This window comes from Geotrypetes seraphini, chromosome 9 (assembly GCF_902459505.1).
Source record: "Geotrypetes seraphini chromosome 9, aGeoSer1.1, whole genome shotgun sequence".
NCBI lineage: Eukaryota > Metazoa > Chordata > Amphibia > Gymnophiona > Dermophiidae > Geotrypetes > Geotrypetes seraphini.
The window spans coordinates 135657923-135671988 of NC_047092.1; the positions used below are offsets into that span (position 1 = coordinate 135657923).

At 44.6% G+C, this 14066-nt stretch overlaps 1 protein-coding gene across 3 annotated transcripts in view; it reads right to left on the minus strand.

The window, feature by feature from the left end:
• PIK3CB (phosphatidylinositol-4,5-bisphosphate 3-kinase catalytic subunit beta) overlaps window positions 1-14066 on the minus strand; it is a 596095-nt gene that overhangs the window by 201541 nt on the left and 380488 nt on the right. The window lies entirely within an intron of this gene.

Consider the following 14066-nt stretch of genomic DNA (forward strand, 5'->3'; position numbering starts at 1 on the left):
ACCTTGACACCTGAGAAGGTAAAAACTGGGACTCCATATTTTGAATCTTTTTTTTTTTCTTTTCTTTTCTTTGACTCGGCACCTTATAGGGGTAAATTGTGTGAGCATTTTCTGCAGGAAAAACAGTACTATATGCAAAAAATTGCTTGATATAAACATATTGCAACCTCTGAGAACATACTTCATTTTCATGCAATGCTTTATAACAGGCTTGTCCAACATTAGTCCTCGAGGGCCACAATCCAGTCAGGTTTTCAGGATTTCCCCAATGAATTTGCAACCAGCACTGCTTCCATTGTATGCAAATAGATCTCATGCATATTCATTGGGGAAATCCTGAAAACTTGACCTTACATGTATATAGATTTCCAGTGCTCGAGCAAGGAAAGAGTTTGAACTTACTCATTATATTATAAAAGTGATGCAGATTCCAGCTAGATGATGGCTCTCTGCGCTAAAAACTGCTAGCGCAGTTTAATAGAAGAATAGCAGTTTTTAGCGCAGAGAGCTGCGCTGAATGGCCCGCGCTGCTCCCGACGCTCATAGGAACTTAAAAATACCCAAAGTGGGCCATGTATCACTAGTACATGGACTGCTTCAGGGGTAATATATGAAAAATCAATATTCAGAATTATAAAAAGATTCAGATAAAATATGGCAAACGTTATAAAAACTGAGAGTTCCATGTAAATATCTTGTGTACATTGTCACCAACCTGGGCAGAGTTCTCGGTGGGGTTGGTGGCAAGAACTTAAACTTTAGCTTCCCTTTCAGGTAAAGTGGATTTCTGGTGACCTTTCAGTGTTCCTTAGGCAACCTTAAATCATAGACTTTTCAGGATTTTTATGCACCCAAACTTTATTAAGAAAACCCCCCCAGCATTAAACAAACATCTCAGATTGTCAGAATGCTCCCAATAAATCAGAGGGCTTCCCTAGAACTTCCCTCTGTAATATAAGGAGAGAAAAAAAAAATCAGTTCCCAAACCCTGTAGTACTATCCCCTTTAAGGGCCACTGTTGGAAAACAAACATTCTCAAAAAGGAAAAATTTAAACTTTCAAAGTTCATCACTTCAGAGTTCCCCAAGTTATACATTTTCAGGCATATGAAATCTTTCACTCCATCAATTGGTAACAGTCATTTAAACAGCCTTCACCAGCTCCTTAAGCTGACCCTGCAATGTAGCCAAGTCTGAGTGATGAAAATAGTAATAATTAAACTCACAAAACCCACCCGGCTAACATACCCTCCCACAGCACCCCTGAACTGTGGCAGGTACATCTGTCCCAATCAAAAAGAAGAAAAACCTCTCAAAACACCTCTTTGGTTTAACAGCAGGAACAAAATAGTCTCGTGGCTTCAAAAAGCAAAAATCCAGAAAAGAAGAACAAAGTGAAACCTCCATTAACTTGCCTTTACTTCTTAGAAAAAAATCCATGGCCTTAAGGCCCAACTCATGGGTTCCACTGTTTGGCTTTCAGAGGCCAGACTCACTTCATTCTGGTCTCCAATCTCCATAGGTTCAGGCAGTTCAACATGAGTCCTCTCAGTCCTGTGCGTTCCTGCTTCTCCTTCCAATCTTTCCTTCTCCTCTCTAACCAGCTTGCCCTGTTGTTTAAGAATTCTGTACCATGCCTAACGTGACCATTTCTTTTTTTTTCTTCAAAATGGGACAGGACCCCCCCCCCCCCTCCTCCAGACCCTCCCCAGGATCCTCCCAGATTCCCCAGATAGTGTCTGAAGATCTAAAGGCGAAAAAACAGTGTGACAAGGCAGTGGCTGCTGCCAGAAGGATTCTGGGCTGTATAAAGAGAGGCGTAGTCAGTAGAAGGAAGAAGGTGTTGATGCCCCTGTACAGGTCATTGGTGAGGCCCCACTTGGAGTATTGTGTTCAGTTTTGGAGACCGTATCTGGCGAAAGACGTAAGAAGACTTGAGGCGGTCCAGAGGAGGGCGACGAAAATGATAGGAGGCTTGCACCAGAAGACGTATGAGGAGAGACTGGAAGCCCTGAATATGTATACCCTAGAGGAAAGGAGAGACAGGGGAGATATGATTCAGACGTTCAAATACTTAAAGGGTATTAAAATAGAACAAAATCTTTTCCAGAGAAAGGAAAATGGTAAAACCAGAGGACATAATTTGAGGTTGAGGGGTGGTAGATTCAGGGGCAATGTTAGGAAATTCTACTTTACGGAGAGGGTGGTGGATGCCTGGAATGCGCTCCCGAGAGAGGTGGTGGAGAGTAAAACTGTGACTGAGTTCAAAGAAGCGTGGGATGAACACAGAAGATTTAGAATCAGAAAATAATATTAAAGATTGAACTAGGCCAGTTACTGGGCAGACTTGTACGGTCTGTGTCTGTGCATGGCCGTTTGGAGGAGGATGGGCAGGGGAGGGCTTCAATGGCTGGGAGGGTGTAGATGGGCTGGAGTAAGTCTTAACAGAGATTTCGGCAGTTGGAACCCAAGCACAGTACCAGGTAAAGCTTTGGATTCTCACCCAGAAATAGCTAAGAAGAAAAAAAAAATAATAATAATTTAAATTGAATCAGGTTGGGCAGACTGGATGGACCATTCGGGTCTTTATCTGCCGTCATCTACTATGTTACTATGTTACTATGTCACCCCCAGATCCCAGAACCCCACCCCCACGGGAACCCATTAAATGTAGTGCAAAATATAGACAGCAGATATAAATTCTCAAAACTGACACATTTTGGTCACTAAATTTAAAATAAAATCATTTTTCCTGCCTTTGTTGTGTGGTGATTTCATGAGTCTCTGGTTGCACTTCCTTCTGACTGTGCATCCTTTCTTTCTTCCATTCCTTTCTCTCTCCCTGCCCCCCTTTTCTTTGTCTTTCTTTCTGTCTTTCTCTCTCCCTGCCCCCCTTTCTTTCTCTCTCTCTCTGCACCCCTTTCTTTCTCTCTCCCTTCACCCCTTTCTTTCTTTCTGTCTTTCTCTCTGCCCTCTTTTTTCTTTCTTTCTGTCTTTCTTCCTCTCTCCCTGCTCTCTTTCTTTCTCTCTCCCAGCCCTTCTTTCTGTCTTTCTCGCTCCCTGCCCCTTTCTCTCTGTCTTTCTTTCTCCCTGCCCCCTCTTTCTTTCTTTCTTTCTTTCTTTCTCTCTCCCTGCCCCCTTTCTTTATTCCTTTCCGTCTTTTTCTCTCCCTGCCCCCTTTCTTTATTTATTTCTGTCTTTCTCTCTCCCTGCCCCATTCTTTATTTCTCTCTGTCTTTCTCTCTCCCTGCACCCCCTTTCTTTCTTTCTGTCTTTCTCTCTCTGCCCCCCCAAGCCACTGCTGCTGCATATTTCTCCAAGCCACTGCCACTCTAACAGATCATCTTCATGCAACTTCCTCTCCATCATCAAAATTGACATTGTGGGGGGAAGGCTTGTGCAGATGATCTGTTAGTGCAGTGGTGGCTTGGAAAAATAGGTAGCGGCAGCAGCTTGGCCAGAGCTTCGGGACACTCTTTCGGAAAATGGGACATTTTGGCACCCCGAAGCTGTGCGTGGGAACAACGGGACAGACAAGCTAAAAACAGGGCAGTCCTGTTCAAAATGGGATATATGGTCACATTAACCATGCCCCAAAGTTCCAGGTGGATATAGTATGTTGGGAGTCATATGTCTCCCCCTCTGGCTATAAGGAGAATAATTATTATTTGGATGTGTATTTCTCTTCTGGTGAGGTTCTGTGCTCCTACTCCCTCTAGTGTTCTCTAAGGAGATAACCTCAGGCTGCTTACACCAGTGGTTAATTTATACCCATCGATACGTGTTTATTTCATATACAGTAAAACCTTGAATTGCAAGTAACTTGGTTTGCAAGCGTTTTGCAAGAAAAGCAAAATATTTTATTAAATTTTAACTTGATATACAAGCCATGTCTTGCAATACAAGTACATACAGTATACACACATCACAACTGAGCCGATGGTTCTTCTCTCTCTGACGCTGCAGGAGTGTAGTGACTATTCTAATTGAGTGAAGTCTTGCAATACATGTACGTATAGGATTTTGTATTAAAGTTTTTGGGTTGTGGGACAAATCATCTGAGTTTCCATTATTTCCTATGAGGAAATTCGCTTTGATATACGAGTTCTTTGAATTACAAGCATGCATCTGGAACGAATTATGCTTGCAAACCAAGGTTTTACTGTATTTGCTATTTGGATTTAGCTCGCACCTTTTTTTTCCGTAGTAGCTCAAGGTGAGTTGTATTCAAATACAGCACTTGTTGAGTTCAAACTCTTATCCCAATGTTTAAATCCATACCTAAATATTCATGGATCCCAGCCCTCAATATTCAAGTAGAAGGTGACTGCCAGACATTATCCATTGACTGCCCACTATTTTTCTGTTCTAACTTATTTGGATGATTATACAGGTATCGGCGGTGCCTTGGATCCACTCCCGGATCACCCCAGTACCATCCAGAAAGTACCAGAACATGCTTCAGTGGCTTTATCCAGACTGAAAGTCAGAGGCTGACCCTGGCTAGGAGCTGTTCCCACACAGAGAGAGTGGCACCAAATATTGTTCCTTAAGGGCCCGCCGTAAATTAGGCGGTGGTAGGCGCCCTGCTGCCACCTAAACCTACTCTATTTTAATTGATTTAATTTGTCACACTAATTGGCTGCTTCGATTTAAAGCCAATTAAAATGCTATTAGAAAAAATAGAGGCGCTTAAGTCCACTGTTATCCCATCTACGAAGGCGCCTTAAGATGTCTAATGCCACTGTAGGTGTAGTTAATGCCGGAAGAGGCGTTAGGTGTCGAAAGGCGTTTCTGCAGATGTAATTCTTGTGAAAGGTAGGTACCAGAAATGTAGGCCTTTAAAACCCTGGCCTACCTTTCACGTAGCTGCGATTCTGTAAATGGTGCCCTTGTGTGATTGACTTGCGATCAGCAGCCATTTTTTAGATGGCTGTAAATAATGGCACTGTTTACAGAATCCGGGCTTTAATGTATAAATATCTCCGAACAGAAGCTCTAAATACATCCTGTCTGAGCGTCTTTTTGTGTGATCCAGTCCAGGTTATGTAGAAGAGTTTTCTGCCACCTGAAGACCTTGTTCTCTCTCTGCAGTTCTGTAGACGTACAGAGATGGGTCATAAACCTCTGATGGATGGTTTTGTGGCTGAATTCAGCCGTAAGGAATATACGCTCAGCTTGGCAGAAACCACTGAAGGCAAACTGCTTGTGATTTACTCACCTGGAGATCTGTCTTGCATGTAGCCCCTGGGCCCACCATGTCTCTTCAGTAATGGGAAACAACATTTGGGTGAAAAATAACACACTTAATTTCAACCTTGGCTGTAAAATATAACAGAGAGAGAGGGGAGGCTCTTTAAATTTCAAGTGGTAAATAACCAACGAGATGGAGAAGACACAGAGTCCTGAGATCTAAATCTCCTCCACCTCCCAAAGTCACTTGAAGGTGTAAATGATCCGAAAAATAATTTAAACACTTTTCAAGGGAGAAGTCCAATATTTGCTATATCCTTCTCTTTTTAGAAAAGAGGTCAGTTTTCAAAGCAGTTATGGGCTTGTCAGCAGGAGCACATAAGCAGTGCCTCTGCTGGGTCAGACCAGAGGTCTATCACGCCCAGCAGTCCACTCATGCGGCGGCCCATCAGGTCCAGGCCTGTATAGTAATCCACTTTTCTTTCAGGAAATCATCGAATCCCTTCCTGAAACCCAATACCGTACTCTGTCCTATCACACCCTCTGGAAGCGCATTCCAGGTGTCCACCACCCTTTGGGTGAAGAAGAACTTCCTAGCATTGGTTCTGAATCTGTCCCCTCTTAATTTTTCGGAATGCCCTCTCGTTCTTGTTGTTTTTGAAAGTTTGAAGAATCTGTCCCTCTCCACTTTCTCCATGCCCTTCATGATCTTGTAAGTCTCTATCATGTCCCCTCTAAGCCTCCGCTTCTCCAGGGAAAAGAGCCCCAGTTTCTCTAATCTTTCAGCATATGAAAGGTTTGCCATACCTTTTATCAATCGTGTCGCTCTTTTCTTTACCATCTTGAGTATTGCCATATCCTTTTTAAGGTACGGTGACCAATATTGGACGCAGTACTCCAGATGCGGGCGCACCATTGCCCGATACAACAGCAGGATAACTTCCTTCGTTCTGGTTGTAATACCCTTCTTGATAATGCCTAGCATTCTGTTCGCCTTCTTAGAGGCCGCTGCGCACTGTGCAGACGGCTTCATTGTTTTGTCCACCAGTACCCCTAAGTCCTTCTCTAGGCTACTTTCACCCATTATCAGCCCTCCCATCATATCGGGTTTCTGTTTCCTACATGCAAGACTTTACATTTCTCTACATTAAAGCTCATCTGCCATTTATTTGCCCACTTTCCCAGTTTGTTCAGGTCCCTTTGTACATCTTCACAGTCCTCTTTAGTCCTAACCCCACTAAAAAGTTTTGTGTCTTCTGCAAATTTTATAACTTCGCACTTCGTCCCTGTTTCTAGGTCATTAATAAATACATTGAACAGCAGCTGTCCGAGTACCGACCCCTGTGGAACACCACTCGTGACCCTACTCCAGTCTGAGTAGTGGCCCTTCACTCCTACCCTTTGCTTCCTACCCGCCAACCAATTTTTGATCCATCTAAGCACCTCTCCTTCCACCCCATGGTTCTTCAGTTTCCATAGTAGGTGTTCATGGGGTACCTTGTCGAAGGCTTTTTGGAAATCCAAGTATACGATGTCTAGGGGGTCCCCTTTGTCCATTTGTTTGTTAATTCCTTCGAAGAAGTGCAATAAGTTCGTTAGGCACGATCTTCCCTTGCAAAGCCATGTTGGCTTGTTTTCATCAGTTTATTCCTTTCTAGATGCTCATCGATGCTGTCTTTTATCAATGCTTCCGCCATCTTCCCTGGGACCGAAGTCAGACTTACCGGTCTGTAGTTCCCGGGTCATCTTTCGATCCTTTTTTAAAGATGGGCGTAACATTTGCTATCTTCCAATCCTCCGGGATCACCCCTGTTTTCAGGGATAGATTACAAACCTGCTGTAGTAATTCCGCTATTTCCTTTTTTATTTCTTTCAGTACCCTAGGGTGGATTCTGTCCGGGCCCGGAGATTTATCAGTTTTTAATCTATCTATCTGCTTGAGTACATCTTCGAGGCTTACGTCCATGGATGTTAATTTTTCTGCTTGAAGATTTTTTCGGATTCCGGAATGTTGGGTGTGTCCTCTCTTGTAAATACTGACGAAAAAAACATGTTTAGTCTATCCGCCACTTCTTTTTCCTCCTTCACCACTCCCTTCCTACCTCCTTCATCCAGCGGTCCCACTTCCTCCCTTGCTGCTGCTTCCCTTTAACATATCTGAAGAACGGATTGAAATTTCGTGCTTCCCTGGCTAGCCTCTCTTCGTATTCTCTTTTTGCTCTTCTAACCACGCGATGACATTCTTTTTGATGCTTCATGTGCTCTTTCCAGTTTTCCCCGGTTTTGTCCTTTTTCCATATCCAGAATGATTTTTTCTTATCTCTTATCAATTTTTGCACTTCTTTAGTTATCCATGCCGGGTCTTTTGTTCGGTTCTTTTTGCATCCTTTTCTAAATCTGGGAATATACAGATTTTGCGCTTCGCTCACCGTGTCCTTGAATAAAGACCAGTCTGTGATTTCTTCGAGCTGTTCCTAAGTTTCTTTCTTAACATTACTCTCATCGCTTCGTAGTTTCCTTTCTTGAAGTTAAAAGTTGTCGCTGTGGTTCTCTTCCCCTTTGACATTCCTACTTCAACTTTGAACTGGATCATATTGTGATCGCTGTAACATTTTGTAGATCTCTGGTGATCACATTTTGGTATAATGTCCACTGTTTTACATTCAAATTGGGGCAAGATCTGGAGTGGCCCAGGATGGAGAATGGCAATAGTTCGCTATTCATTGCCTAACAGAGGCAGAGGCAACTCCAGCCCTACAGTGCTAAATGCAGGTAAGGTTTTTGGGATAAGATAAATTTGCTTGCTCTGTCTCATGGATATTCCATAAGAATAGCCTTACTGGGTCAGACCAATGGTCCATCAAGCCCAGTAGCCCGTTCTCATGGTGGCCAATCCAGGTCACTAGTACCTTGCCAAAACCAAAGGTGTAGCAATATTCCATGCTACCAATACAGGGCAAGCAGTGGCTTCCCCCTTGTCTTTCACAATAACAGACTATGGACTTTTCCTCCAGGAACTTGTCCAAACCTTTCTTAAAACCAGCTACGCTATCCGCTCTACCACATCCTTTGGCAATGTGTTTCAGAGCTTAACTATTCTCTGAGTGAAAAAAATTGTGGATAACCTGAAAACCCGACTGAGCTATAGCTCTTGCGGACTGAAGCTGCCAATCTCTGTTCTAACCTGTGTTTAAGTCTGAATGAGAAGTGGAGTGAAGCAGAGGACTAGACTAAGTGCTTAGATTTGGGTGAGATTGTTTTAAACCTATTCCGAAATCTGAAGGTTTGGGCTTGACTACGATGGCTAATTTTGATACTGATAGTATTTCCTAGGAGAGCAGGGCAGCTGAAGGAGAGTCGGGAGGCATTCACTGCCTAGGAGAGTCGGGAGGCAGAGATCAGGACCGGAGAGAAACAGAGGGGGAGAAGGCAGGAGACAATGAAGAGCTGCAGTGAGAGATAGCTCTGCCCACCCCTCCAACGTCACCAAAGAGCAGAACTGGAGCTCCCCCTTAAAAGGGGAGGGGCCCATGGCACCCAGCCATTCGGCGCGCGTCAAAGGCAAGCATTAAGGGCGCTCGCCTTAGCGAGATGACCTTTGCGAAGGGCCTTGACAAGGGACGAGCCACCGCTAAAGGAGACCACAGCAGGCACAGAGGACTCAAAGCCGGGCAGACACAGCAGGTACAGAGGACATACAACCAATCAGACACAGAGGACACAGCAGGCGCAGAGGACACACAGCTGGGCAGACACAGAGGACACAGCAGACACAGAGGACAGCCACAGCAGTCACAGAGGACAGCAATGGAAGCAACAGACAGAAGCAGGAAGTTGAGCTACCCAGTGTTTTGCACCATCTGCCATATGTATGATTACCTCCCCTTTGGAAGGCAGTCTTACGTATGCACTCGATGCGGAGAACTGGAGAGCCTGAAGAAACAAGTCAGACTCCTGGAGGGCAGAATACTGGAACTGGAGGCACTTCAAGCAGTGGAGGTGGAAGACAAAGGATGCAGAGAATATCAAGCCAGAGGAAACCATCGAAGAAGCGTCCAAGAAGTTCATAGAGGAGGCATACAGGGAGACTGTGAAAAATCACTAGCAACAGTGGAACTGCCGGGACACATCTACAGAGAGTGAGGATCGCCAGAAGGACAACACAGCAGCAGGATCTGGAAGCAGCGGAGGGGACCCACAAGAAGATGAGTCCGGTGCAAGCGAACGCCAAGATGAGGGAAGATAGATGTGCACGGAGGACACGGGGACCCACAAGAAGATGAGTCCAGTGCAAGCCAATGCCAAGATAAGGGAAGATGAATGTGCACTGAGGACACGGATCTACAGCTAGAGAGATGGACATACACTGGGGACACAGACCTGCGGCTGGAGAAGCAAAAGAAGATAGAAGGGACAGCAATTGTCGAGGGGGACTCCATTATCAGACAAGTTGAAAAGCACATAGCGGGAGGGAAGACAGGATCGGCTGGTGACCTGCCTAGAAGGGAGCCAAGGTAGAAGACATAATGAGCCGCATCAACAGGATCATCGACAGTTTGGAAGAAGAAGATACGGCGGTGGTGATCCATGTGGGGACAAACAACTTGAGCAACAGGAACGACAACAGGGAAGTACTGAAGGACCAGTTCCGGATGCTAGGAAGGAAGCTGAAGACCAGAACGCAGAGGATAGCATTCTCGGAAATACTGCCGGTACCTAGAGCTGACGAGAAGAGGCAGATGGAGCTGCAAGCAGTCAATGCGTGGATGTGGCGCTGGTGTGAGGAAGAAGGATTCCACTTCGTGTGCAACTGGACAATGTTCTGGGGGAAGAGCAAGCTATTCAGGAAGGACGGACTCCACCTCAGCGGAGACGGAATGAAGCTACTTGCAAGCAACATCAAGAGAGAAATTGAGAAGTTTTTAAACTAAGAAGATGGGGAAAGCTGACAGTCGACCGAGAGAGAGAGTTGATGGTTCGGGAACCAGTATACCCAGAAGATACCATGCAGGAAGATAGCGGGGAAGAGTCACCGGATCATAGGCAAGACAGTACACAAGAGGGAAGGAAATGCAAGAAAGTAACAGGCCGCAAACTCAAGTGTATGTACACAAACGTAAGGAGCCTAAGGAACAAGATGGGTGAACTAGAAGCAATAGCACAAAAAGATAAATTTGACATCATCAGCATCATAGAAACATGGTAGACCGAGGAAAATGTCTGGGAAACTGTGCTACCGGGATACAAACTATACCACAGAGACAGAGTGGGTCAAAAAGGTGGGGGCATTGTCCTATATGTCTAAGAGGGAATCGAATCTACTGGAGAGAACATGCACGAAATGACAAATAAGTTAGAGTCTCTATGGGCCAAAATTCCGGGAACCAATGGATTGGAAATGAAGATCGGCATCTACTACCGACCCCTAGGGCAGTCCGAAGAAATGGATGGAGAAATGATAGATGAGATCAAACGCAACTGCAAGGGAGGCAAGATAGTTATCATGGGTGATTTCAACTTTCTGATAATAGACTGGAAACTAGGCACCTCCGGCTGCAGTAGGGAGACCATGTTCCTGAATGCTGTAGACAATTGCTTCTTGGAACAACTTCTCAAGGAAAATATGAAGGGAAATGAGATTCTAGATTTAATTCTAAATGGATTACGAGGACCGGCGCAAGATGTAGAAGTAGAGGGGATGCTGGGAACCAGTGATCACAATATGGTCCGCTTCAACATAGATGCAGGGGTGAAACATCAATCCAGAATGACGGCCACGACACTGAACTTCCAAAAAGGGAATTATGAAGGGATGAGACTCATGGTGGGGAAGAAGATCAAGAAGAGGATAAGCACTGTTAAAACGCTAGAGCAGTCATGGTCCCTTTTTAGGGACACAGTCACCAAGGCACAAAAACTATATATATACCGTGCATCAACAAGGGATCCAAGAGGAAAAAGAACAAAGAACCGGTGTGGCTCACTGTAGTGGTGAAGGAAGCAATTGGAGACAAGAAGACTACAAAACACTACGAGGAAAAAATAGCCAAGGAGGCGAAAAACTTCAAACCATTCTTTCGATATATCAATGTGAAACAACCCACAAAGGAAGCGGTGGGACCGTTGGATGACCATGGAATAAAGAGAGTGCTAAAGGAGGACAAAGCCATCGCCGATAAGCTGAACACATTTTTTGCATCTGTATTTACCGAAGAGGATATACACAACATACCGGAACCTGACAGGCTATATGCTATAAGTGAAGACAGGAAACTGACAGTGTTGATGGTCAGTCTAGAAGAGGTATGCAGGCAGATTGATAGGCTTAAGAGCGACAAATCCCTGGGACTGGATGACATCCATCCGAGGGTCATTAAGGAACTGAAAGGGACTATAGCTGAACTGCTTCAACTAATAGCAAATCTGTCGATCAAATCGGGAAAGATTTCAGAAGACTGGAAGGTGGCGAATGTTATGCCGATCATCAAAAAAGGTTCGAGGGGAGATCCGGGAAACTACACACTGGTGAGACTGACCTCGGTACCTTGAAAAATGGTAGAGGCACTGATAAAGGACCGCATCATTAATCACCTTGACAGACACAATCTGATGAGGACCAGTCAACACGGCTTCAGCAAAGGACGATCTTGCTTGACGAACTTGCTGCACTTCTTTGAGGGAGTAAACAGGCAGATAGACAAAGGTGACCCGGTCAACACTGTATATCTGGATTTTCAGAAGGCGTTCGACAAGGTTCCTCATGAACGACTACTTCGGAAAATTGCGAGCCATGGAATAGAGGGTGAAATAGTCACATGGATTAAAAACTGGCTGGCGGATAGGAAACAGAGAGTGGGGGTACAGAGAGTGGGGGTAATACTCGGACTGGAAGAATGTCGCCAGCGGGGTCCCGCAGGGCTTGGTGCTTGAACCCGTGCTCTTCAACATATTCAGAAATGACCTGGAAATTGGTACGACGAGTGAGGTGCTAAAATTTGCAGACGATACAAAGTTATTCAGAGTAGTAAAGACAGGGGAATTGTGAAGATCCGCAACGTGACATAACCACCCTCGAGAAATGGGCAGCGACATGGCAAATGAGGTTCAGCATGGATAAGTGTAAAGCGATGCATGTCAGTAACAAAAATCTCACACACGAATACAAGATGTCCAGGGCGGTACTTGGAGAGGCGTCCCCAGGAAAGAGACTTGGGAGTACTAGTCAACAAGTCAATAAAGCCGTTTGCGCAATGCACAGCGGCAGTGAAAAGGGTGAATAGAATGCTAGGAATGATTAAGAAGGGGATCACGGACAGATCGGAAAAGGTTATCATGCCACTATACTGGGCCATGGTACACCCTCACCTGGAATACTGCATCCAGCACTGGTTGCCGTACATGAAGAAAGACACAGTACTACTTGAAAGGGTCCAGAGAAGAGTGACTAAAATGGTTAAGGTGCTGGAGGAGTTGCCGTACAATGAGAGATTAGAGAATCTGGGTCTCTTCTCCCTTGAAAAGAGGAGACTGAGAGGGGACATGATCGAGACATTCAAGATAATGAAGGGAATAGACTTAGTAGATAAGGACAGGTTGTTCACCCTCTCCAAGGAGGGGAGAACGAGAGGGCATTCTCTAAAGTTAAAAGGGGATAGATTCCGTTCAAATGTAAGGAAGTTCTTCTTTACCCAGAGAGTGGTGGAGAACTAGAATGCTCTTCCGGAATCTGTTATAGGGGAAAACACCTTCCAGGGATTCAAGACAAGGCTAGACAAGTTTCTGCTGAACCGGAATGTACGCAGGGGAGGCTGGTCTCAGTTAGGGCATTAGTCTTTGACCTGGGGGCCGCCGCGTGAGCGGACTGTTGGGCACGATGGACCACCGGTCTGACCCAGCAGCAGCAATTCTTATGTTCTTATGTTAATTGGGTCAGTCTACATTTACCTATTTGAGATCTTTCTTCCTTCCCAGTTCAGATTTCAAACTTTCCACAGCTCTGAGTCTCTGCTGATTTGGATTCTGGAGGTAGAAAAAGGTCTTAAGAATTGGGAAAATGGCCATATTGCAATTTGACATCAGCTGCATTTAATTCGGTTGACTGTGACTTCTTGAAAGTAAAATTTAGTTTGGATTGTCAGGGACGTTGGACTGGTTCGCAAGTTTTTTGTGAAGGTGACGTCCATTCACTGGGCAGACTTCTTCTAGTGTGCCTCAGGATCATCCTCTCACTCCACTTTTATTTAATATTTTATGTCCTCTTTGGGTCTGATTTTCTTAAGATGAAGGGGGAGCCTTTGTTTTTGTACACTGATGACATTTTGGTTCTAGTTCCATTGATCATTCAGGTCGAATCAGCTTACAAATATCTAATTGTATTGACAAAATCAAAACTTGGGCACGGTCCCATCTTCTCAAGCTGAATGCAAGTAAGACCAAAGTTCATTGGTTCAATAGTTCTCTGGATCTTCTTCCACCAATTCTCCCTCTGTGTCACCATGATTCTTTAGAAGTGAGTCAGAGCTCCAAAGTACCGGGAGTTATTTTAAACTGAGTCAAACCAAACAAACCTCACAATCCACAGAAGAAAAATGCAGACCCCCTCCCCCCCAACAACAACATTCTTTAAATTTGAAGAAGGAAAAAAGCCTAAGAACTCCATCAGGCGCAAACCTTGACTTCTTTGGCTGGAAAGGGTAATTACTTCATAGGCTTAAAAAACCTCCTCAAGTTACAATTCAACACATAGTCTCAAGTAACCAACTCAATGAGACCTTCAAATTCATAAATACAGAGCAGTGTACTCTTCACAAAAATTGCTTAAAAGTTTAATGTGAACACTTGTCTTCATTGCAGAAGCTGCATCAACTCAGGATT